Raw genomic sequence first — 23,744 nt, forward strand, 5'->3', positions numbered from 1 at the left:
ATACGGAGGCTGATGATTTAGCACAGCTAGCTTCCAGAGTGAAAGTCCCACTGGGTGTAGAAGAGACCATGATCATAATCAAAAGAAGTACTCTCCCTTCTGTAAAGTCACGACATAAGATGGCAGGTCATTTCCAAACTGATGAGCTAAAAAAGATCAAGCCTGCCAAAAGGACATGGGAGATTTTCAATATTGATATAGATGTATTAGACTTGGAAGATTGGAGAACACCAATTATCCAATTCTTGCAGGGGCTTAGTACCAATATGGACAAGAGGGTTCAGCTTTTGGCGCCACATTACATTTTGATTGATGGAGGATCCCATAAGCATCATGTGAATGGGGTATACTTGAAAGAGTATTATCCTTCTATCTATGAAGACTGAAAAGCCACAGTCATTCAGCCAGCCACATAATGTGGCTGGCACCGTCCTTTCCAAGTGAACTGGAAAGTTGGAAAGGGAGCGTAATGGCCATACTTCGGCCATTCCAAGAAAGAAAAGCTAAGTACTTGGAAAGGTACATTGGCTAGAGTTATGAGGCGGACTTAGCAGAATTTCCAAGATTAGCTGATTTCCTAAGTATGGAGCATTTCATTGAGAAGAGGCAATATTACATGGTCCAGGTTCTATTCATACTAGAAATTACTCATCTTGCTTGTTATACATGCATTTCCATGTTAACCATTCCAGGTTAAGTCCAGCCATATTGAAAGTACTTGAGAAACTTTTCTTATCCATTTGCTTTATACAAAACATCCTCTCTTTCTTCCAGTACTTCCACTTCTTCTTTTTCATTTTCTTTTTCTTCTTCTTCATGATGGCAGAATTCAAACCCATGCCTTATCCTCAAGTTGTTCCACAAGGCATAGAATTTAGGGGGCATATTACTCCATTATTTTGGCCCAATGGAAAGGCGACATGTGGCGAGTTCCAATGGAACGTACCACGCTGTATCGCAACTCTAATAAGTTGTTGTTGGAGTATTAAAGCTATTTAATTTTACGTAGCAGTCAAAGACAAGTGGGTCAGTACAATCCTACCATATAAAGTTTTTTATCCTAAGAGAAAAGAGGTGAGTCCTATTAGGACTTGCCATCTTTAAAGTGATGACCTACAAATTCCTATTTGGAACGAAGGAATTATTTTATGAAAATACTACCATACATGCAACTTCATGCAATTATTCAAGACAAATTCAACCAATTGGTTCTCAACACATGGTGAGCTTCATTAAACTTGCCATGGTGGATTAATTCTATTAAAGACGAATTTATTGGAAGTTCCTATTCTTATAAGATACCAATTAAATGGGTATTTTCCATTTAAATTAAAGTTGACCAATTCACGTAAAGGGGACGTGGAGGCAATATTTTCTCTTTATGTTTAGGAGACATCAGCAACTACCTAAGCAAGGTCAACCTTTGTTGCTAAAATTCAGCAGGCCGTGGGGATTCAATTTATTTCTATATATATATATATATATATATATATATATATATATATATATATAACCCATGATGGAGTAATTATTGTGAGTCCATGATGCCTTGAAGTCTAATGAGGCAAGGTTGAGGAGAGGTTGCCAAAATTAGGGAAGTGCACCACAACCACGACACCATGAAGTTCATATGGAGGGTTCAGCCTAAAATCCAGGAAATCGTGGTCTATGAAAGGAAAGGAAGTGGGTTGGATATAATCCCACGATGAAACAATCCTAAAATCTAGGAGGTCATGGCCCATGAACTCTAAACCTAGAAGGAAAGTCTCAGAATGGAAGTTATCAAAGTTTAAGAGACGTAGGCAATTATATTTTTGATATATATATATATATATATATATATATATATATATATATTTGAAATATTATTCACGATGAGGAGGTTACTAAAAGTCAGAGACCACAACACCATAAAAGGAAGGCTTTACAGAAGAGGAAGACTACTTGAGATCGTGGGACACTTGGCCAAACAAGAAAGCGTCGGTTGAGAGTGGTGAAATTTCTTAAGGAAACTACTACTAACTGAAGCAGTTGTTGAAGAAAGTGGTTTAAATCGTGTCTGAAGAAGGAAGAGTCTACGATAGAGCCGAGGAAGAAGGAGATGGGAAGAAAAAGTTATAACCGCTAAAAGAACGTGGGGGCACTTGGCAGTCTAGAATTTGGCCAAGTGGAAGCTACCAAGGCTGCCAAACACCAGTTTACATGCATGGAGGGGCTCTATAAATAGAACACTTAGAGCTAGTTTGTAAACCCTGTTCAACACACAACCAACAACACTTCAATTTCTTTACATTAATGTATCTTTACATTCGTGTAATGCAATTTCAATATGTTTAATTCAAGTCTTGCACTTATTATTCCTACTTTCCAGCAATTTACTTTGAAGTCCTGCACTTTCAATACAGCTTTCCTTTCCACTAGCCGTAGTTCAGTCCGAAAGTCATTTTTCAAGGCAAAAAGAACCCTTAAAGGTGGTAATTCCAGTCCTTCATTCAATCGCCTGATCCCTACAATTTCCTACTGGATAGTTGTTCGATATCCACTTTGGAACGACAGCAGTTCCTGGCACGCCCGACATTCACCCTCCTTTCTGCACTTGGAAAGGACCCCAGTTTTTAGGAGCCGAACAGTATGTATACGTAGAGTCAAAGAAGAGATAAATGACACAAGTTTGAAATTTGAGTTGGTCAAAGAACAAATTTGGGTCGAGAATATGTTTTGGTATAGAGAGAGTGGAGAGAGAGTAACGAGGAGAGGAAGGGATGGTTTGGCATAGAGAGAGTAACGAGGAGTGGGGAATGGTTCAAGGGGTACCATTTCATGTTGGTGAGGAACACTGAAGAAAGTGAGAAAGGGAGAGTTAATTAGGGGTGCTATTTTTGTTGGTGAGGAACATTGAAGAAAGAAAGTTAGTTGTGCACAGAAACTGATCTAGAACTGTTGTCCACCAAAAAATAAAAAATAAAAAATAAAAAGAACATTTTACATAAAAATACAATAAAAACATTTTATGTAGCCTTAATGGGGTGGGTTTTGAAATCATTGATTGCTTTTAATTGCTTTTGCATCTGCATGTGTTTTAACTTGCTTGACGGAAGTGATACTAAACCGCAGAACTCTAGTGGTTCCAAAACATGGCTATGCAGGTCTGGCAATGAAATATCTTAATGGTCTTAAATCCCAGTTTTTTTGTTCTTATACCTTTCTGGACCATTTTTTTTTTTTTTTTTTTTAAGGTCAGTTTTATTTTAATGATTTATGTTTTCGGATGAAGCACCACATGTGGATCTTAACCCATATCACCCTGAAAATATTTGAGTTGGGCTTCATGGTTTGAAGTCCAAATTTAAGTTACCTCGGGCCAGCCCAATTTAACCCGGAGTTGGGTTGAGGTTGGGCTTGGGTTGAACCAGCCCAAGTTGCACCCTGGTAAAACCAATGTATACACTGTTGATTAGTTTCATGCCATCCAACAAGTCTACTCGAGCATCTTTACTCATGAAATGAATCGCACTAATTTATGTCTCCCAACTTTCCCATGAGTTTCTGCTTCGCATAAACTAAAGATACAAATCACGGACGTCCTCTCAAAAGAAAAAAAATCTACCAAGTCTCCATAGTTTTGGAATAATTAGGTAAACTCTCTCTCTCCTTTGACTTCCATGTTCCTATTAGAACATAATTTAGTATAGATGATCGCCTAAACAAGTTTTGGAGATTTTCCAAATCTGTATCGTACTAAAGGTGGGTTGAGATCGCAATTGAACTCAGATGAGACTGGTCCAAGTTAGAATGCAATATGTTGAATCCACCCACCACAAACTTCACCTCAAGGCAACCATTTTCTGTTTTATTATTTTGTTGCTGCAGTTGTTGCCCATTGACAAGGATAGAGAATGAAAATAACAGAGCGAGAAAAGTAAAGCAGCAAGGAGATTCTTAAGTATTACAGATCCAATTATTTAAATCATTCTAAGAGCACTTTTAGTGTTGGAATAGATAATGCAAACTTGTTTAGAAGTTGCAGCTCTTTCACCTTTTTACTTTTATTCCCTTACCTTCCAGGTCTCTCATTAATGACTCCTTTAGAGTCCGACCTACTTCATCTGGAACCGTGGCACTTCCATGCCTCCACCCACGACCTTTGAGAAATGATATCGCAGTAAACTCGTCTATAGTGGATACCACAAACGAGGTTACATCAAGTAAAGCATCCGCTTCTCTCCTCAAGTTATTTTTCAATTCAGAGAGGACCCCTTGTAGCCTTTGCACCTCTGTTTTGTTATGTGACTTCCTTGCTTCTGCAATATCACTGTCGGTTTGGTCAATCTCATTTTGGACCTGAACAAGCTGTTCTAAATTTGCCATCCTACAAGAAACAAAACAAAAACATGACTCACCACAGGGTTGTATATCTAAACAAAATTTAATGAACAACTTGGAAGAACATGAAGCAATAGTAGAGCTGGGAGAGACAATAGAGGAGCAGGAATTTATGCAACAAATAACAATTAATACCAACCACAATACCCCACTAAAATGCAATATGAAGAAAAAACTATATGTAAAAGGTGCTCAAGGCATTAATAGTCATTCAACTTGTGCAACAAAAGACGTGATTAAAGATCTGTTTGACGTTGTAATAAGAAAAATGCTTCCACTACAACTGTTCTTTAGGAAATTCTTTTCTCTTATTTAATTACGGTGGAAATAGGAAGTAACAAAGAAAGAAAATAGAGAGAGAGAATATATTTTAATTTCTAATTCTGTTTAAACATAAGAGAGGATATATATGAGAATAATAACATTTATAATTCCTTTCATTTTCTTTTCCTTTCATAAATCTTGAAGACAAAACATTAGTACTCCCCAACATTTTGTATTCGGGAAAAATAACGTTAATGACAGCAGCAGAATAAGTCCACTATACTTGTATTCTTGTGGTGTCAAATGAAAATTACAAAATTCGATACAACCTAACATTTTAAACTAGCTTCTTGTCCCAAATTTTAGAAAACCACCAAAATCCAATTGCAGGAATAAATTAACATTACCACATATAAAACATATTAAAACCACATCTACATAAATATAACAAAATCTAATTCGTCACACCTACAAATAAGCTCCGGCAAACAATGACTCACAAAAGTGAGATAAATCGACTCTAGAGCTCATTTTGCAGTGGTCATTTTACTAAAAAAAAGTTCCATATGAATCATAAACACTAGATAACAATAAAATCATACATAGTGAGTAGATTTAAGATCACCAAGTTAGAATAATGTGTTACTTAAGTAAGCATATAGTATGTCTTTGTAAATGAAGTTTGCATTGCTCACAACATTTATATGAAGTTAGATGTGGGTTATGGAGACTAAAGTGAGTTAGGATATATGGAGAGTGTTGGGATTTGATGCTTGGTTTATTTGAAATTATGTGGGTCATGCCCAAATCTTTCAAAGGGTTGATTAAGGTTTGGAGAGGTTGAATAATGGGGGCCCAAGTCCGGGATGTTAGGAGGGTTATGCCTTTGTATGTCTGATGGTGTATTTGGCGTGAGAGAGACGAGATCTTTCGAAAGAAAGGAGATTCTTAGTTCTATGCTTAAATTATTTATTATTTCTACTCTTTTTTGTTGGGTTGCAGAGAGATATTATAGATCTTTAGAAGAGATTGTCGACTTTTTGGGTTCTTTGAATGTTTGAATGCCCTATTTGGCCTTGTGTAATTCTTTTAGGATGCTCTACCTTTTTTAGTGTCTTTGTACATTTTACTTAAAAAGTGAGTTAGGATAAGCAACAAACCAAGGAAGGAAGAGGCTGAACGAGAATGTCATGGTGAGACTAATTCTGTATATTATGTTTATAAATGCATTATACGGTATGTGTGCCAACGTGTGTTGTAAAGCAAAAACAAGTAAAAAGGGACAAGAAAGAGGGGGAAAGCTACACATCATCATTATGTAAAAGGAGCAAATTGTAAGAGCCAAATTGCGAAGTCCATACTTAATGCAATATGAAAAAAAAAAAAAAAAAAAAAAAAAAAAAAAAAAAAAAAAAACAAACAAACTATATGTAAAAGGTGCTCAAGGCATCTGCAAAAAACAATTAATTGTCATTCAACTTGCGCGACAAAAGACGTGATTAAATGTCTGTTTGATGTTGTAATAAGAAAAGTGATTCCATTAGTACAACTATTCTTTAGGAAATTCTTCTCTCTTATTTAATTATGGTGGAAATAGGAAGTGACAAAGAAAAAAAAATAGAGATAATATATTTTAATTTCTAATCCCATTTAAACATAAAAGAGAATATGAGAATAATAACATCTCTAATTCCTTTCATTTTCTTTTCCTTTCCTAAATCTGGAAGACAAAACAATAGTACTCACCAACATTTTGTATGGGGAAAAAATAACATTAATGATAGCAATAGAATAAGTCCACCATACATGTATAGGATACGCGTATCCCCGTGGTGTAAAATTAAAATTACAAAATTCTATACAACCTAACATTTTAAACAAGCTTCTTGTCCCAAATTTTAGAAAACCACCAAAAATCCAATTGCAGAATAAATAAGCATTACCACATATAAAACATAGGGTCAAGTGCATAAAACACCCATAAAGTATGTTTACTGTGCATATCACACCCCTCACGTGCAAAAAATATTTCTAAAGTTTCAATTTGGTGCAAGTAGGCCCATCTGACAAATTTAAATCCTAAGTTGACTAAATTACCCTTACTGAACCATTTTATAAAATATATAAAAATAAATAATTTTGTAAAATGACCGAAAAGGACACAATTAGTGGATGTCCCTCTCATACAAAAAACATCCCTAAATTCAATCTGATGCAAATAGGTTCCTCTGACAAATTTAAACCCTAAATTGACTAAATTACCCTTACTCAACCATTTTATAAAATATATAAAAATAAACAATTTAATAAAATGACATTATTGGAGGATGCCGATAATGGACAAGTAAAGATAAAAATATAAAATAAAAGTAAAGATAAAAATTCAAAAAAAAAAAAAAAGTGCAAACTAATGAATACAATTTTTTTTCCAAACTTTGAAAACCAATGCACACTAATATTGTGATTTTTTTTTTTTTTTTTCACAGTGTTGGTACAAAATAAAATTAATAATAATAAAGAGCAAAAAATTTAGTAGAAAAGAGTAAACTGGAGTCTCAAAAAATTCAAATCCTTATTCTACAAATTCTCAAGGTTTTTTTTTAAAAAAATGTTTAGAGATATATAGAGAAAAAAGTTTCAATATATATATATATATATATAAGGTAATGTGCACATAATACCCTTATTCTATGAGATTAGTAGCATATATGGTCCTTAGACATTTTTAGAAGAGTAAAAGGGCAAAACGGGTATTACAACATTAATTTATGTCAGAGGTGGTATTTTTGCACAATGTGAAAAGATTAAGGGTGTTTTTTCACTTTTTCAAATATGGGGTAAAAGCGCTACACAGAGTATATACTTTAGGGGTATTTTTTGCACTTGTCCCATAAAACATATTAAAACCACATCTAGATAAATATAACAAAATATAATTCGTCACACCTACAAATAAGCCCCAAAAAATAATGGCTCACAAAAATGAGAGAAATCGACTCTAAAGCTCCTTTTGCAGTGGTCGTTTTACTATATAAAAAAGTTCCATATGGATCATAAGCACTAGATAACAACAAAATCATACATAGTAAGAAGATTTAAGATCACAAAGTTGGCATAATGCGTCACTTAAGTAAGCATATGGTATGTCATTGTAAATGAAGTTAGCATTGCTCACAACAATTATATGAAGTTAGATGTGGGTTATGGAGATTAAAGTGAGTTAGGATAAACAACCAAAGGTGAGACCAATTCTGTATATTATGTTTATACCAAGGTTGTTAAAATCGGGATTCTACCTAGAATCGTTTTGGATTCCGTAGAATCGGAATCATAGAATCGGATCGTAAATCGTAAGATTCTACCAAATTCATAAAAGTACAACTCAAACTAACCTTCTCAACAAAAATTGTCTTCAAAATAAATAAAAAATAGTCAAAAACACAAATACACACACACACACACACACACACACACATAAGTTCATATAAAATTATCAACAGATTCTTTTAAAATTTAATTTATTTATTGAATTTTTGGAATGAAAGAACAAATTTTATATAAATGTAAATATTACATTGGGCTTCAAAAACTTAAAGTTTGCAAAGCCCATTTGGCCCAGCTGTACAATAGAACAAATATAGCACAAGAAAAGTAAAAGGCCCAAGACCAATCTTTTTTAGGAAAGTCCAACCTAGGCCAACAACTTGCCACCATCTGAAGAGAGTGAAATTTCCCCAGCGGCAGACAAAGAGAGCAAAATTCCCCTGTTGCAATTCCCCGGCGGCAGCGACAGCTCCTCTCGTCTTTTTTAGGTAAGCTTTCTTAGCCTCTTGTTCACTCTTTCCTCCTCCTTTGCTTATTTTTCACCAAAACCCTAGAATTCTTTTTGCCCTCTGCATCTCATCTTTTCTCGGAGCTGTGCTGGAGGCCTCGAAAGAGAAGGAATTGTTGCACTGTGGTAATCGATTTAGGGTTTCTTCACAATTCTTAAACCCAAAACAAGACCACAATCATGGATAATTCAGAATCGTTGGGATCGTATAGAATCATACGATTCCACGATTCTATGTACGATCCCGACGATTCAACTCACGATTCTGCACAAGCCACGATTTTTCTGTGATTCGGATCGATTTGGGCAAGTTGGATCGCAAAATCGCACGATTCTACGAGTCAGAATCGCGATTTTAACAACCATGGTTTATACATACATTATACGTGTGAGCGCCAGTGTGTGTTATAAAGCAAAAGTAAGCAAAAACAGACAAGAAAGAGGGGGAAAGCTGCAAGTCTAGATTGGGCACTCCAATGAAGTTAATGCTTAGGTGATATTTAAGAAAAATAAGAAAACAAGTACAATTGTACAGACCTACTACACTTTGGGGAAAAGAGAAAAGGACTTTTACATTAAAAACCCGTATAAATGCAAGAATGAAGCAATAAGCAACACCCATGTTTGAGACAGCGTCATTGTTAAAAAGAAAAACTTAAAAACACATATAAGAAGATGTGAGGATAGAACATAGAGGAAAAAACTGGTTGGAATTTGAATTATAAGGGTTTGGTTAGTGAGGTCCAGAAAAAGAAACCATCATATACCAAGAGCTGGATTTAGCTTTACATCTTAAAAATCTTGTTAGAGTTGCTCTGCACAATCAACCGGATCCTTTTATACTAGTTGTTGTGGTGGAAACACAAAATAAACAACGCTGTTTGAGAAATAATCAAATAATTACGCAGAATAAAAAAAATCACACACAAGAACATAAGATATATATGGTTTACCCAAATCTTAGGGTTATGTCCCTGTTCGAACAAATTTACTATGAAAAAGATAAATAAATACAATAGAGAATTTTCTCTCAATCTCTGTCAATTGCTCTCTCTTGTGTTGGTACAAATTAATCAATCATACAACATCCTCTCCCCCTTTTTTTTTTTTTTTTTTTTTTTTTTTCACCACCCTAAAATCTGATTAGAGTTCATATATATAAAGTCTCAAACTTGTCCTACAAGAACTTGCCTTTTGTAGAGTCCAAAATCAATAAAGAAGTTAAAACAGATCAAGAAACTAAAGTTTTCTTATAATTAAATCTTCCTAAAAATCTTTTACATAATCAGAATCTATAAAATCACAACAATCTCCCACTTGAAGGCTGAAGCACTTATAAACTCATTCCATTTTCTTCTCACGCATCTCCCATGTATTGTTGGTGCGCTTATCTTTGTCTTCAAGCTAAAAAACCGACTGAGGTTGTGCACAGCTTCAGTTTCTCCATGGTCACTATCTTGGTCAACATGTCAGCCGGATTCTTATTGCTAAGTATTTTCTCAAGTGTCAACACCCCATTTTCTAACAAAGATCTGATGAAGTGATACCAAAGTCATATATGCTTGGTCCTTGAATGAAATGCTAAATTCTTTGCCATATGTATCGCACTCTGACTATTACTGTGCAAAACATTCTTCACCGGTTCGAATCTCAACTCTGTCAACAAACCTTGTAACCAAATCATCTCCTTATTGGCCTCTTTCATCGCCACATACTCTGTTTCTGTAGTATAACGCTATAATCCTCTATATTTGCGAAACCCAACTAACTGCAGTTATATCCATCATGAACACATATCCGATAGTACTTCTTCTATGGTCCACTCACCAGTAAAGTATGAATCTACATAATTATGTAGTTTCACCTCACCTCTTCTAAAACATAGGCATCTGTTTGTGGTATCCCGTAGATATCTTAATATCCACTTCACTGCTTCCCAGTGTAGCTTGCCCGGATCCTTTATGAACATGCTTACAGCATATGCAATGCTTGGTCTTATGTATACCATAACATGCATTAAACTTCCAATGGCTGAGGCTTATGGAATTTTAGCCATAAAGATTTTCTCATCATTTGTCTTCGAATACTGATCTTGAGATAATCGGAAGTGACTAGCTAAGGGACTACTCACCATCTTAACATTATTCATGTTAAACCTCTTCAGAACCCGTTCAACGTACTCAGTCCAAGACAACTGTAAAGTACCTTCTACTTGTTTCTGCTAATCCTCATCCCAAGAATTTGCTTCGCTGCACTAAGATTCTTCATCTTGAATTCATTAGACAACTATTCTTCAATTTACTAATTTCTTCAAAATCAGAACCTGCCATTGACATGTCATCAACATAAAGTAAAAGGATAATGAAACTTGACTAAAACCTCTTGAAGTAGTAGTAATGGTTAGCATTGCACTTGTTGTAGCCATGTCGCTTCATAAAGTACCACTGTCTCGGGGCTTACTTCAAAACATCCAAGCTTTTCTTTAACTTGCACACTAGTTTTTCTTTCCCTTTGACTGAGAAACTCTCCGGTTGTTGCATGTAAATCTCCTCCCCTAGGTCACCATAGAGAAAAGCAGTTTTGATATCTAACTACTCAAGGTGCCACCCTTCTGCTGCAACAATGCTAAGAACTGAGCGAATGGTACTCAGTTCCATAACCGGGGAAATGAAAGCCTTTGGCCACCAATCTCGCCTTGTATCTTTTGGAACCATCGAGTTTTTTTTTTACATTGTACACCCATTTGTTGTGACGAGCTTTCTTCCCCATGAGCAATTTGGCTAGTTGTTATGTTTTGTTGGAGAAAAGGGACTTCATCTCATCTTCCCTTGCAAGCTCCCACTTGCTAGCATTGTAACGACCCTAAACTGTTACCATTTAAAAAAAAAAAAAAATTCGGCATAACCTCCCCTAAAAAATGGGCCTACCACAACCTATTTAAAAGAATTTTAAACCTGTCCCAACACAAATATCATATATTACACTCCATGGTGGTACAACCACATACTATATCATCCAAATATCATAAATACAGTCCCAAAATATAGTTACAACAACAAGAGTTCACAAATCTCTATACCAAATATAACAAACTAAGATTTTACCAAAAAATATGGGACGTAATACAAAAATAGTAAAAAGAAGTCTTCTAAACCAAATTAGGCCTGTGGTGGAAAGTCATCCGTCACTTCTTTCCCGTTTCCTGAAAAATATTTAGAATATGATGGGGTGAGCTATACGCTCAGTAGGTGACACTTAGACACTTTTCTTGTGTCCCTATGAATCCATACAAAGAATAAGCCAATAGGAAATGGGGATCATACAATGTCAGGAAATAATACAACATTCCAACCAAACTCAAGTACAACCCACACGATGCCATGAAATACAAATGCATACCAATGTCATTCCCCATTTTCTGTTCTCAAACATCACTTTCAAACTGTTAATATAACCCGCCCTTTGGTGACCCCGCAGCGACACGAGAGGAGGATTGACTAGTGTCCCTGACCCTTGGTACCCCCGCGGCGTCATTATGGGGCCCAGCTAGCTCAACTACGCTAGAGCGACTCCCTAATCCCCTCTAGGCTATATTAACACTCCGGCCCTTTGGTACCCCCGTGGCGACCAAGTTTTTCAAAACCGTTTCATTAAATCATTTTTCCCAAAATCCCATTTTTCATTTCAAACTCATTCTTCCCGTTTCATGCCCAATGTAAGTGCATGAGTGCATCAATACCATGAATTTAATCATCATTTCACATTCAACTCTATTTAAGTAAGCAAGACATAATTTCGCAAGAATTTCTCAAAGGATTTTAACATGTTCTTGTACAACAATGCATCTAGCACAACAAACATATATAAGTCATCACATAAGCAAGAATTTCCACATAAAACATTTAAAACAAGTTCTCACATAACCACATACACATGCTATAATTTCTTTAAACTATAACTAGCATAAGTAAGCATGTCTAGCATTAAATTAGAAGATGTAATTCACATAGGAGCAAGAAACTTGTGGATTAAGAGCCCCTACCTCAAATTTGCACAAAACCCTTAAAATGGGTCTTGAATTTCGAACTCTAATGAGGGCACCAAATCTGGAATTGTTCATACGGATGCGTAGAGCTCGTAGTGGGCTTCGTTTTGCCTCAAACGGCACCTTAATCCGCCAAGAAATGAGGGAGAAATCAGCAATGAAAGCTTGAAGTGAAAAAAAAAAAAGAAAAAAAGAAAGAAAGAGAAATCGACAGCAGATAGAGTCGGGAGAGAAAGAGAAAGAGAAAAGGCAGAGACCAAACTTGGTCTCACAATTCACTTAAAAGGGATGTGGGTCCCACCTTTTTTTTTTCTTTTACTTTTAAATTACACCACACACACACAATTATATACACAGACATTACAAGCATCTTCAACCTGAAACAACATCATTTGTAAACAACATATAATCTATATACCGCCGATTCGGTACATAAAGATGCGTGGACCTTTTGGGTGCAGGCTTAGGAGTTGGAATCCACGGTGAACTATGCTCTGTGAGTTCTAGCCAAGAACCTTCATCTATCTGCTCTGCGATAATACTTTCTAGATCATCATCTAACTCAACAAAATCTGGCTTATTATGTACAAGACTAGTTGACTATGATGCATCTCGATCTTTGTACATCACCTTCTCGTTGAAAACCACATCTCTACTTCTGATAATTTTCTTGTTCTGATTATCCTAGAATCGATAACCAAACTCATCTTCGCCATACCCAATGAAGATTCATTTTAATGACTTGGGGTCGAGTTTTCCCCTAGCATGTGCGCATATGTAATATAACCAAAAACTTTCAACTATAAAAGATTTAACTCTTTACCACTCCATACCTCTTCCGGTATTCGATGCTCCAAAGGCATAGATGGTCTACTATTAATTAGGTAGGATGTTATATTGATTGCTTCTGCCTAAAACTCTTTGGGTAGACCCGAATGTATGTGCATGCTTCTGGCTCTCTCTATCAATGTTCAGTTCATCCGTTCTGCCCCCTCATTTTACTGTGGGTTCCTTACACAGTCCTTTCCAATCTGATCCCATTATCAAAATAGAACTTCTTGAACCCAGTGTCTTCATACTCACCACCATTGTTTAACCTCAACCTTTTGATCTTCAAAACCATCTTATTCTCTACCATGGCCTTCCACTTCTTGAACACATCAAATACCTCAGATTTGTGCTTCAAAAAATAAACCTATACCTTCCTCGTGTGATTATCAATAAAAGTCACAAAGTAGGATTTTCTGCCAATGGATGAGACAGTGGCTGCCCCCAGACATCTGTGTGAACTAGCTCAAGTTTCTCTTTTTTGAGATCTTTACCATTCTTCTTGAAATTGGCCTTCTTCTGTTTGCCTATTACGCAACTCTCACTGAAGTCAATATCAATTGCCCATATGCCTGGTAGTTTCCCCTTTGAGTGCATAATCTTGAGCCCCCTTTCACTCATGTGACCTAGTATCTGGTGCCAAAGGTTGTGATATTCTCTGTTTTCTGCAAGTGCTATAAACCCACAAGCACAGGTAATTATGTAAAGAGTGTCAGATTTCCTACCACGTGTAATAGTCATACCACCTCTAGAAACTTTCCACGAGTCTCCATTGAAGGTTGTAACAAAACCTTCATCTGACAATTGTCCCACCAAAATCAGATTCTGCCTCAAGTCAGGGATGTGTCTCATATCCTTCAACTTCTAAGCTGACCCATTCAACTTGATTTGCACTCACCCTTGCCAACGACGCTGTAAGGCTGATTATCACCAAGATACACTTTGCCAAGGTTACCCAGTTCATAACTATTAAATAGTTATTTGCTTGAGGTGCAATGAAACGATGCGTCGGAATCTAAAACATATGACTCCACCTTGCTCTCAAAGAGCATATCAATGCATCATCTGATTCTTCTGAGATAACGTTTGCTTTAATTTTTCTTTCGGTTCCCTTCTTTGGAAGTCTACAATCAACACGGTAATGTCCATTCTTTCCATAATTCCAATACTCAACATCACTGAGATCAATTTGTGGAATTCCTGGAATTTTGAGACTCTGCCCTTCTATTCCTTAACTTAGATCTGCCTATGTTTCTATTATTGTTGCCCTTCTTCTTATTTAAACCCTTGCCCTACTTTCAACATTCAATACCGAACCACTGGTGGAATTTCCTATTGTTTGCCTTCTGATTTCTTCAATCAAAATCATGCTCACAACTTCATGAAACTTCAACTTCGTCTTCCCCACAGAGAGCTACTGATCGTTCAAAATTTTGCCACTCCAACTCTCAGGTAACTGCCCTAGAATTAGCAGTGCTCGGACCTCGTCTTTGAAATTGATATCAATAGACTCTAATTGACCAACTATCTCGTTGAACACATTTAGATGTTCGTTGAACTTATCACTTTCGACCATCTTCATGTTAAATAACTCCTTGATCAAGTGCACCTTGTTCGCTACAAAAAGACTATTCATACATGCTAGAAAGGGCTGCCATGAGAGACTTCGTCATTTTCTCGATCTTGATGTTGAAGGCAACTAACTTTGACAGCGTCAATCTGACAGTGCCAAGAGCCTTTCTATTAAGTAATTCCCATTCTACATCCTTTTTGTGATGCTTCGCACTTTTTCCATTTTTCGGGAATTTTTCGGATTATTTTATTTTTCGCACCTTATTTTGCATGCCACGCACTGGTTAGCATGTCACAAGGGTTCTGAGAGTGATTTGGGGTATTTCTTTAAGTTTAGAACTCTTAGAAATGCATTTTTAGTCATTTTGCCATTTTTTTATTTTTCGGTCCAGGAGGCCTATGTGGGTCCCACACCCGGATTTTTGGATCCTAAAATTATTTTCTAGCATTTATTAATTGTTTTAATTATTATTTATCTTTTGTGTAAGGGCAGATTTGACATTTGACTTAGAAGTGGCATTTTAGTGATTTAGTATCATTAGAAGGGTATTTTAGTCTTTTACTTGGTCCACCCTTTGACCATGCATGTGTGATGACACATAGGGATGGCAATGGGGCGGGTGGGGTGGGATCTCATTCCCAATCCCCATCCTCATCCTCATCCCTGGTCAAATTTTTTACCCACATCCCTGCCCCCATACCCGTTTAATTTTCAACCCCCTTCCCCATCCCCGCCCCGCCCTACCACATTAGCCCCCATCCCCGCCCCACCCTGCCCCATATAACATTTTTTAAATTCCAATTCACCTTTAACAAAATCAACACAACCATAATATTTTTCAACCTAATAATTAAATAAAGCTTCAGCACAATTAGAACAATTTAAAACATGATCAGATGTTTGATGCACAACGACTATGTTTTTTCTCTATGCTGCAAGGGAATAGATATAGGGTTTCTCTTTTAGAAGTGAATATATTATATATATAATTATGTAATTTAGTAATATTTTATAACATGTAAGGGCAATTTTGTAAAAATATACTATAAATGGGGCGGGGCGAGATTACCCACCCCCGCCCCATCCCTCGCCGGAGTTTCAAATACAATCCCCATCCCCTCCCCATTTACATAAATGGGTCTCCAAACCCACCATAAATAGGGCGGGGACCCACTGAATATGGGGATTTTGCCATCCCTAATGACACAAGTATACATATGTGGCAGATTCTTCTTCTATGTTTGACTTATATTTCGTGTGTATGCTCAGTCTTCTTCTTCCCCTCTTTTCTTTCTTCTTCTTCCTTACACCATTTTTCCTCCTTTGTTTCCCCTTTTTAGAGTTTGAATTTGATGACCTTCTAATAGGATTTTGGGGCTGCCATAGGAACAGAAAATGTTCCTTAGAGAGAGGGCATTCCATTGATGTAAAAATTAGACCACTTCCTCCTTGCTGAAATTTCGAAATCCCCTTAGAAGTGGGATTTGGTTGGTGTTTCGAGAGAGAGTTTTGCTTTTCTTTTTTTCCCCCTTCCTTTGGTGGTTCTTGGGTGGCATTGGGTGAACATTGGAGTACGATTTTGGGGGTTGTTTTTGAAGTTCTTTTTTACTTGGATTTTCCTTACAAGTGTGTTATGTTACTAAATCTAAAATTTGTGGTTATGTGATAATGATATGTTATGTGTTTTAAACACTGAAATTGTGCTCCTTTATATGTCAATTTTGTTTATGAATGCAAACTGAAATTTTGGTAATTAGCATGATGATGCTGTTGTTTTACAAACTTAAATTTTATGTTGAATGACCTAAATTTTTGGGACTATTTTGTGTAGTTAGAAATCTAAAATTTTAGCTTATATAGTATTGAGGTGTTATGTGTTTTGAATGCTGAGATTGAGTCCGTCTAATTGTTGATTGTGTTATGTGCACAAAACTAAAAAATTAGTAATCATAATGGTTGTATTGTTCATGCTATAAAAACTGAAATTTTCATACTCAATGTACCTTACATTTTGGGACTATTTTGTTGTAAGTTGTTTTATGGCCATATGTGTTTAAATGCTGAAATTTTAACTTCAATATAACTGGTGTATTGTGTGCTTTAGAAAACTGATATTTTGCCCCTCTAGATGTTGGTTGCCCTTATGTGTGTAAATGACAGAAAATCAAGTAACTACAATGGTTGTGTTGCTATTGTTGTTGCAAAATATGAAATTTCCATATTGAATATGACTAAATCTTAGGACTGTTTTGCTTTAAGTTTAGTGTTGTTGCGGTTTTCAAAACTGCCTTGTTAGTTAGTTATCAAAGCATGATGTATAGAACTAAAATTCTATGTGGGAATGCCATGACATTATGACATTATGAAGTGGGTATCATTCATGCATTACATTAGGAAGCAAATGGGCAAAACAGATTTTGAAAAAAAAGAAGAGGAGATTGTATTTTTGAAATGAAAGAATGAAAGCAAAAATTGAAATTGTGGGAAAATGTTTGATGCAATTTTGGAAATGGGGAGAGACGTTAACATGTCATGTGCATTACATTTCATTTCATTCATGGAATTGTGTTGTTGAATGATTATTATCCCCGAAAAAGCATGGCTCCTTTCTAATTAGCTATTCTTTGTTTGAATTCACTGAGGCATTAAGGAGTGCGTTTTAGGCATCTTCTACTGAGCCGTTGTGCTCACTCCTTACTACTATTTTCAGGTCATGAAAATGATGTTGTGGAAGACATCTATCCACAAGCATAGATGGCAATGGAATTATGAAATGTGATATCTTTTATTGTGCAAATGTTATGTTATAAAGACTTGACTTATGTTATGTCGAAGCTATCTAAAATTTGGCCTTGTAAATGTATCAATGTTCCCCTTTAAGACTTGTAATAATGGACAGTAGAAACACTATGTCTTTGGATGTATATAATGGAACAATGAAGGCATGTTTATTCAAGCTCTTTTTGAATCAATTTGTATTTGATTTTATGTATATCATGACCATGTAAATTTAGAAGTACGAGCACACATTTGGGACAGGTTTGAAGGGTGTATGATGGCCTTATAAACAAACAGACACCTTAGAACCAAGCCAAGGCCAAAATATGGCTTTGTGCTCGAGCACAAAATGGTGAAATCCCAAGAGCAGTTTTCTGGATGTTGACCCGAACTACAAACGACCGTAACTCCCTCATTTTAAACTTAAATTGGGTCGTTCTTGAGTCTAAACTGATCGGATCGAAGTCATATATCCAATGGTACTAATCCAAGCCATAGATTCTATTTGGGGAAAGAGTTATGGCCTTACTCCAAAAATCATTATAACCAAAAGGTGAAATTGTGTGAAACCATCATTCTTATGTTTAGAACCTTTTGACATGGGTCAAAATGACTAATTAGACTTATGTTGAACTTGTATGACTAACTTAGAGTCATCTCATTCACTTTCATACCTTAAGTTGATCATTTTACCCTTGGGTGTTCTCGGGTTCGGGTAAGGACCCGATTAGCATTACGAACCAACCCTGGGTTTAGGGCGTTACACTTTGTATCCTCTGGCTTCTCTCCCAAAGGGTGGTATAGATTTTTCTAAAACAGGAGGTCTACTATTTGCATCTTCCAGAAACTGAAGTTTGTGTCATCGAACTTTTTATTCATAGATGTGGATGTCTTATCTTTTGATACCAATATTACTCCCACTCGAACGGACAGATCTGATCTAAAGACTTTTGGAATTTTGTCAAACACCTTCTGTGCCCTAGGTTCTCAACCAAAGGCTCTAATACTAGTTGTTAGAGTTGCTATGCACAATCAACGGGATCCTCTGATACCAGTTGTTGTGGCGGAAACGCAAAATAAATAACATTGTTCGAGAAATAATCAAACAATCACGAAGATATAAAAAAAAAAACCACACACAAGAATACAAGATATACATGGTTCTATATCCATGGATCGTACCGAACAAATTTACTATGAAAAAGATGAAGAATTACAATGGAGAATTTTTCTCTCAATCTTTTTCAATTACTCTCTCTTATATTGGCACAAATTAATCAATCATACAATATGTATGATGATCCTCTTTTCTTTTCTTTTCTTCTCACTATTTTTCACCATACCCTAAAATCTTATTAGAGTTCATATATATATAGAGTCCAAAACTTGTTCTAAAAGAACTTGTCTTTTGTAGAGCCCAAAACCAATAAGAAAGTTAAAACAGATCAAGAAACTGAAGTTTTCATGTAATTAAATCTTCCTAAAAATCTTTCACATAATCAGACTTCACAAAACCACAACAAATCTGACCATCTAAACACAATATTCTACTTCTGGATAGTATTGAAGAAAATTAAAAAAGAAAAAAAAATAAAAGAAAAAGATGTTTGAGATCATTCAAACTATTGAGTTGAGATCTGTGTAGATCTAGAGGAGGTAAAGATGGAGCTAGTTATGTATGCAAACCAACTCAACAATCTAAAACCAATAAAAAGAAACTGAAAACCGTGGCCAATTGATATTGATAATTGACGTCATAAATGGAAAAAAAATATTGAGGGCACGATTGTACAACATTGAAAGGTGTAATGTGAAGCACTGAAAATGACATGACAAAACTTCACAGGCTATATCGAGAATGCATGTTTTCATTGTAGTTTAATAACAAATACATCTCATCTTTTTTCACCCTTTTGCCCTTCATTGATTATTTGTTTTGGATAGTTGAACGAGTCCCACATTAGTTAGTAAACAAGAAAATCTGAGACTTATATAGGGCAATGGTCACTCCACCTAATATGTTAGCCTTTTAGGTTGGATACCCATAAGCCCAACAATGGGTATCAGAGCTAGGTCCCAAAAAATAGCATGTTCGACTCAAGATCCCCTAGCTAGAACTGTATGTGGACTCAAAATCCCCTAGTTGGTGGGAAGACGGTAAGAATGGTGACAATCTATCCACTGGGTGAGCCTCATTCACGGGGGACTGTTGAGTAGTTGAATGAGTCCCACATCGGTTAGTGAACAAAGAAATCTGGGACTTATATGGCCAATGGTCACTCCACCTAATAGGTTAACCTTTTGGATTGGATACCCATCAACAATTTGGAGCAAGACGTCTATCTAAGTAGACATTAAAAAACGAAGTGTAAATCATTCATTATGAGTGTGTGACATTCCTATTACTAAGTTTAATATTCACGTACATTGAGAGTTATAGTTTGGCAACCAAGTAAAGAATCAGATACTTTCCATCAAGCTTTATTTGATTATGTGGACAACGTACATTACAAAATTGAAGTTATAGAGAACTTGTAATGTTAAGAAAAGCCAACACTTGACCATTTGACAAGGTAGGAGAAAATATATCCTTATTGCTAAATATATAAATTGATATATGTTTTATTATCATTAAATTTATATATTTAACAAAGGCTTCAAGAAAAATTTATAATTATTTAACACTAAATTTTTCTCTCAAAGCTTAAAAGTTTTTCTTTAATTTTATTGTTGCAAATAAATTAAATATGTCATAAAACTATAAGAAAAACTTGAGAAACAATCATCAAGTATATAAAAAATACTTTATCATATTCCAATTTTAATCAGATGGAACACTAAAATCGGATTTTGTTTTGACAACTTATAATTTGAACAAGGATTTGAACCATAGGATATCATTCAAATAGGAAACTGAACTTGGTCAAGCAAGATTCTTATTAAGGTTGGAAAAATCTGCATTAACTCATTGATAGCCCAATGGTAAGCAAGTGGTTTGTCACTTCAACCATAAAATAGGGTGTTATCTAGTTATTTCATTTTTTGATCTTAATTGAGTAAGGTTTCTGTCATGTTTGGGTGGGCTATGGACAAAGTAATCTAATGTACCATCCATATAATGAACAATACAACCTTGATTTCACTTGAGTCAAATCAATTTGATAAAGCTAATTAAAACCATATAAAAAGAAAAAAGATCAAACTACTAAACTTAATTTCAATTGAGTCAAATCAATTTGATAAGTTCTAACTAAAACCATATAAAAAGAAAAAAAAAAAAAAAATCAAACTACTAAAGTTCAAAGGAATTATGTATGGTTATAAAATTGTAGGAGGCTTAGGGCTTGTTTGGTTTACAATTTTGAAAACAGTTCTAGAATTCCGAAAATAAAAAAATTGTTTTAGAGAATTACAAAAGAGACTTCTATGCAAAATATGTCTTTTTATAACTGAGTTTTCAACTGAACCAAGTAGAGTTTTTTTTACTAATTTTCAGTTTTTTCAAAGTTACAAACTAAGCCAACGTAAAGTTGTTTATCAAGTTAGAAAGGACCTAATGAACATGTGGGTGAAATGGAAGAAAAATCAAGGAAGAGAAAGAAGAAGAAGTACCCACCAAAAGCATAAATTAGAAGCATAGAACAAACCTAACTACTGTGACAAAAACCAACATTTGTCCCACAAACAAACATGTTTCTAAAAATAATGTCCAATACAGAGCAAGGAAAACAAAATGAGAGCAACTTTCTTAATGTGCAATGTGAATGATGCTAGTGGAATGTTATAATTGCTTATGTTACAATTGCATTTCCAACCCTCAGGCTTATCATTTCTATACCACTCAGTATTCAATATAGAGTTAATTTAATAAAAAGGGGATTCAAAGACAAAAAATTTACCTGAACCAAACAATCCTTTGAAAACACTAAATCCGAGCAGCAAATCTAGAAAAAAAAAAAGTGCAATGATTAAGGCAATTAGAAGTTCACATATACGTCAATTACATAACATAGAGAAAGAAAAGCATTTTGCCTCCATCAACAATCTTTCAATATCATCAAAGCATAGAAGAACGAGATCAAATCTCACACTAATAGACATTAGTGCAATAAAAATGTATAATCTACAAATGTTCTTTCAACCAATAATTGATCCCTTTAATCCTTGAAAAATAGAATGAACAATAAATATATAGCTAAATCAAGTGATGTGTGAAAAAGAAAAGAAAAAAATCGAGAAGAAAAAAAAAAAAAAAACACAGAAAATGATTCTCTCAACACATTAAAATCAAGCAAACAAATATCAAATTCTATTGTTGCCAAATAGGGAATTCCTTCTATAAATATAGATATTTATTTGTTACTCAATAAGAATATGTTTTATCAATCATTTATTTATTTAACAAAAAAAAAAAGGCAGGGATCAATTGGTCATTTTATCCATCGTGCTGATCAAGTATAGGACACGTTTATTCTCTATATTTAATTAGAGTAACTTGCGTTAAGGAAATGAAAATTGCCAAATTAATCTTAAAAGAACTATCAAAAAACTAGAATTACATGATGTAGAACGGAAATTTATTTACTATTAATTATTAACTATATCTACTACTCCATGAGAATGCAAGGAAAATAGAAAAAATATTGGGAAATGATATAAAGTCATTAACTACTTGGTGCTTTGTGAGTCTGCTTATGTTATATACACCTTAATGTGATTCAACTCCATATATACCTGGACACTATGTTTCTGCATTTAAGGGATGATAAAAATGATGAAATTTTGTTTTATCTAATTACATAGAGCCAAAAACTAGTGAGAAGCGTAGGTAAGATCATAAATATTAAAATTTCATTTTAGTTTTGTGTAAGTTGGCAGGGCAGAAACTCACTACGAAGCTACTACCACTGAAATTACTATAACAATAATGATATTTTCATAATACTCGTTACACATGATGCTTTATCACAACTTGAAAAAGAATGCAATAAAATGAATTTATATGAATATTTAATGCAACATTCTTTAGCTGATAAAAGGGTCTAGGAAAAAAAATTCAAAACAAGTTTTGGGTTCTATATTTTCTTTCCTGACTTCAAAACGAAAACCTTCTTCGCTCAATGTAAAATTACTTGTCAACTATAGAAATGAGTTCTTGGGGAATTATAGATGTTGGTTGTGCTTATGTGTGTAAAAGACTGAAAATCTAGTAACTACAATGGTTGTGTTTTTTTTGTTGCAAAATCTGAAATTTCCATGTTTAATGTGCCTACATCTTCGGACTGTTTTGCTTTAAGCTTTGTGGTGTTGTGGTTTTCAAAACTGCCTTGTTAGTTAGTTATCAAAGCATGATGTATAGAACTGAAATTCTATATATGTGGGAATGCCATGACATTATGAAGTGGGTGTCATTCATACATTACATTGGGAAGCAAATGGGCAGAACAGATTTTGAAAAAAAAAAAAGAAAAGAAGAGGCGATTGTATTTTTGAAATGAAAACAAAAACTGAAATTGTGGGAAAATGTTTGATGAAAATTTGGAAATGGGGAGAGACATTGACATTTCATACGCATTGCATTTCATTTTGTTCATGGAATTGCGTTGTAGAATGATAATTATCCCCGAAAAAGCATGGCCCCTTTCCTATTAGCTATTCTTTGTTTGGATTCACAGAGGCATTAATGAGTGCATTTTAGGCATCTCCTACTGAGCCATTGTATTCACTCCTTATTACCATTTTCAGGTTACGAAAAGGATGTTGTGGAAGCCATTTATCCTAGGGGTGTTCAAATAATCCGCTAATCCGTCAAACCGATCCGAACCAATCCAATCCGTGTAGTTCGATTTGATTTTTTGATCTAATGGTTCGGTGATGGTTTTAAAAATTAGCAATCCACAATGTGCGGTTCGATTAACGGATTGAACCTTGAAAAAACTGAACCAATCCGTTAACCGATCCGATCCGTGAATTATATTATATAACATATACAAATATATATATATATATATATATATATATATATATGTATGTATACTGTA

The 23,744-nt window shown here is 35.0% G+C and overlaps 1 pseudogene; it reads right to left on the bottom strand.

The window, feature by feature from the left end:
- The window catches only part of LOC132305297 (uncharacterized), a 114,537-nt pseudogene that overhangs the window by 63,819 nt on the left and 26,974 nt on the right, over positions 1 to 23,744 (bottom strand).

Source organism: Cornus florida, unplaced genomic scaffold (assembly GCF_030987335.1).
Source record: "Cornus florida cultivar Cherokee Brave unplaced genomic scaffold, ASM3098733v1 CherokeeBrave_3.0.0_Hap2_Chr04, whole genome shotgun sequence".
NCBI lineage: Eukaryota > Viridiplantae > Streptophyta > Magnoliopsida > Cornales > Cornaceae > Cornus > Cornus florida.